The sequence below is a fragment of the Castanea sativa genome, chromosome 5 (genome assembly GCF_040712315.1).
Source record: "Castanea sativa cultivar Marrone di Chiusa Pesio chromosome 5, ASM4071231v1".
In the NCBI taxonomy this organism is placed as follows: Eukaryota; Viridiplantae; Streptophyta; class Magnoliopsida; order Fagales; family Fagaceae; genus Castanea; species Castanea sativa.
Genome location: NC_134017.1, coordinates 48,945,702 through 48,949,841, shown reverse-complemented (window position 1 = coordinate 48,949,841; position 4,140 = coordinate 48,945,702).

The window sequence follows — 4,140 nt, the reverse complement described above, 5'->3', positions numbered from 1 at the left end:
CAGCAACATGAGTCATTGTGCTCATCTTTATTTATTTATTTATTTTTGTATTAGCTAGGGTACAACAATATATCATATCAAATTCCCAAAATAAAAGTACAAATTTTCAAAGAGCACCTGTTATCTAGCTGACTTTTTATATTTTATGATTCTGAATGTATTATTTCTAATTGATCTGAGTGCCTGCTTCTTGACCAAAGATTAAAAACAGTCCAAATATAGTCCAAACTAGCTGTTGAGTTTTAGGTAGGGTGAGCATGTTGGTGATTTATAATATTTAAATTCATTTAATTAAATGGGAAAAATGTTCTCTCTAATATTTAACTTTAATCATATAATCAAATGATTTTACATGGAGGTGACGTTTTTCATAAAGATGTAAGTTGATCTGAAATTGTTGGGTTACACCCTTAATATTGGATTGTGGGTACCCTATACTTAACTTTAATTGGGTAGCCCCGTCAATGTTTGGCAACTGAATTTGATAGGACATTTCTCCGATGCGTGTGTTTTATTATTACATGGAAAATATGCTATAGTAGGATAGGTGAGCCTTTCAATTCAAATCAGATAGTGATTTGCATTGAAAAATAAAAAAAGGCTACAAGGGAAACGGAAAAGAAATAAAGAAGGCAGTCCAGCTTGGACAAGGTATTGTTGAGAACTACATGTCACGTAATGGTCTGCCACTTGGGCTCTAATTTGGTGGAATAGAAGCACCAAAAAGGCGGAAAACGCGTCTAAGAAGCTTATCCCATCATAAGCCAACCGTTTACTTTTTATAAAGATGGTCATCCTCATGGTAAAAAAGATAGTCATCCTCCTCTATTTATAAAATTCAATTTACCCAAACTCAGATCCTATATGCTAGGGACTAGGGACCCAGTTGAAACTCCAAAGTCTATGGTTGATGCCACACCTATCGGTTTAATAATAGAATTGAGGGTGAGGTTAAAACTTAAAAAGATCTGGAAAAATGTTTCTATGTAGATTGGGTCATTAATTTACATAGGTCGCTATTGGACATGGCCTTGTCCTTTTTTTTTTTAAGAGAGAGGAGGTTATGTGAATTTGTTCTTGGATATATCATAGTGGATAAGCAAGTTTTTGACCAGACACGTATATATCCCGAATAATCATCAAAAGAAGAAAATAAAAAGAAGTTTGGTACAATCTCATAATGCTATAAAATTAGGTAAATATGTTGTTTTTAAAAGTAGATTCATTCCATTTGAAGAAGGACTCAATGCGACTGATTTTTAAGTTGAAATACCCCTAAGATGAGACTATAGTGTCTTCTTTGTGTCGGACACACTTCCTTGCACAAAGGTTCAAGAACAACCTTCTAATATACATTCATTTACAATCTATCGAGTAAGGATGCCAATCTCACAAAAGGAAATATATATAGGAGAGAAAAAGAACAATTTCACGAGAAGAAAAGAATAGTGTAAGGGCAGGTTTTGGGATCCCAAACCCAACAGGTGAAAGGATTAAAGCCCAAAGAGCCCAATACAAAGAATTTTTAGAGAGTGGGCTAAAAACTAGGCTTCAATGAATTGAATAATGCTCACAATGGATTAAAGATGGTAAGAAAGTAAAGAAAAACAAGCTTTATGCAAAGAAATCCTTCCTCGCCAAAGTCCGAGGAGAGTAGTTCTTGAATATATTTCTTTTAGACTTCATTACAATTACAGTTCTCAATGCTACAGTGTTTTTCCTACAGATTTCTAGATGATCCCTGTATAATGGTGTCTTTCTTCCTTATATCTCCTTCTTTTGCTTCTTCTCCACCCTCCACATGTAGGTCAAGTTGCTTGCTTTGATCCTTGTCTTATCAGCACCTTCCTGAAATCTTTGGAGGTAGCTGTAAGCCTGTATATCACTGTTTAGGTATCACCTCCACATTAATGCGGCCAGAGAATTAGTTACATAGCTTTTAATGCGGTGGTAGCATTTTTTCCTTAGATATTTTTTAACTTTCCCTTATCATATTCCCTCCTAATGTTTATCCTTACCATTAGAATCGTCCGGAGTATGGCTTTTGATGGTAGACCAAACCTTTTGACCTTTGCTTTGCTTAGCCGATGAGGTATTTCTCCTTAGACTACCTTCCCAAACCTTCATGGCTAGAATCCCTCCATACCCTACTAATTTGTATGTCTTAGCCAATATCTAATTATCCTTAGACTGCTAAACATCCTCGGACAAGGCCCACGGCCCAATATACGCCCCTGAGCCTTCCATCCCTACAATAGTTTCGGCATCCGGAACGCACCTGCAATTAATTTATGCGACTCCATGTTCCCTACGGTCTGTGGTACGATGGAGATCCAACAGCTAGAGATTTTTTGGGAACTTGAGCAGGAGTTTTCCCGCTTGCTTTTCCCTGTCATATATATATCGCTCACAAGCTTCAACTATTTCACTTTTGGCACTCTCAAAACTTAAGAGCTAGTCCGAGGAGCCTTTCTTCTCGCCTGTAAGTTGTCTCTAGCAATATCTTCCTCCTTTTTTCTCTTCGGTCTCTTCTGTCTTTCTTTTTATTTAGCGCCCTTTCTTCCTCGGCCCATCTAATTTCACCCCGTTCATTTATTATCTTCACCTTTTCTCTGTTATGGGTAGATTTGCTTACCTAGTAGACACCCCAGAAGGTATAGAGAGTTTTAAAGCTCGATATCGAATCTCACTAAGGATCTCTATTAGGTATTGCAAACAGGGGGAGTAGCATACCATGAGGTAGGAGGGAGAAGTAGTAATCCCTATGATCACCTTTTATCGAGAGAGGGATGAGAATCCCTATAGGCAGAGTTACTAGGGATTATCTAATGGCTCATAGGCTTTCCCCCACCTGGTGTGCCTCCAATATGTTTAGGATTTTAGGTAGTGAAAACACCATCAATGAGAAGATGGGCATGAACCTCACCCGCCATGACGTCAATTGGGTTTACAATCGTCACAAATTAACAGGCCAGGGGTACTATCTAAAAACTAGGGTTCTTGAGGTCAAGCTCAAATCATGCCTCCCTGAGTCCAACAAAGGTATAAGTAAGGATTATCTAATCGTCTCAGGGGAGTGGCACGATGGCCTTCACTATCCGACGAGAGAAGGGACACCTGGTGGGGTTCTTAAGTCTAGGTTTATTATTCTAACAACGCCCCTTTTTTCTCACTAACATTTTTTGTACTCACTCTTCCTATTTGTACTTGTAATTTAGCTTTTGTTTGATTTGCGCTATTTTCTAACAGTGTTTTCTGTTTTTGATGGGTTTGTAGACAAGTACTCTGCTATCCCGAACTTCAACCTTGTCAACGAGGTAAATCTGAACAAAGTACTCAAGGCCAAGGTCTTTGTCTACAGGGACGGGCAATTAAGAGCAACCCATCTCATCCTCGGCTATGATCTAATATCAACCAACTTCCAAGTGCCCAAGGTGTACAGCAAGTAGAGCTACCTTCCAATTCGCAGTCAAGGAAGAAGTAACTCCTTCCCTACAAGTAATCAAAGAAGAAGAATAAGAAGAAGAAGAAGTAATCGATGTCTCAAACTCCGAGGACGACTTCGAGGTCTTCAACTAGCCCCAGTCCTTAGAAATCCCAGCTGGTGATCTTGGCCAACCTCCCTCGTCTCAAGTAAGCTATACCCAGGAAGCTTTCACCATTCCTGATGCCATAGTGCTACAACGCAAGGCAAGATCAAGCCTTTATGACCTACTAAAGCCCCATGCTGGGGGCAATGCGCCAAAAAAGGCAACCCAGACCAAGCCTCCCACTCCTTCATCCACTCAAGCTCTCCAACTCGATCCTGCTGACAAGAAGAGGAAGAGGGATCAGAAAGGCAATGAGGTGGTGGAAGAAAGGAAAAATTCATCCCTCCAAGGGAACTGAGGCCCAAAAGGGGGCCAAACAAGCCAAGATAACACAGACAAGGTCCTCCAACGAAGGGGCCATTGTGGACAAGAAGAGTGACCATCAAGCCAAAGTTCCAACTTGGACTCCTTCTATAATGTTGGACGGAGCTCCCATACCCACCAATGCTTCTGTCAGGGACTTCCAGCATGGGAAGTTTGGATACTTGGCCAACGCCGTGGAACAGGCTTTACTACTGCCTAGGGATATGGCCGACCTGAGGTCAATGAG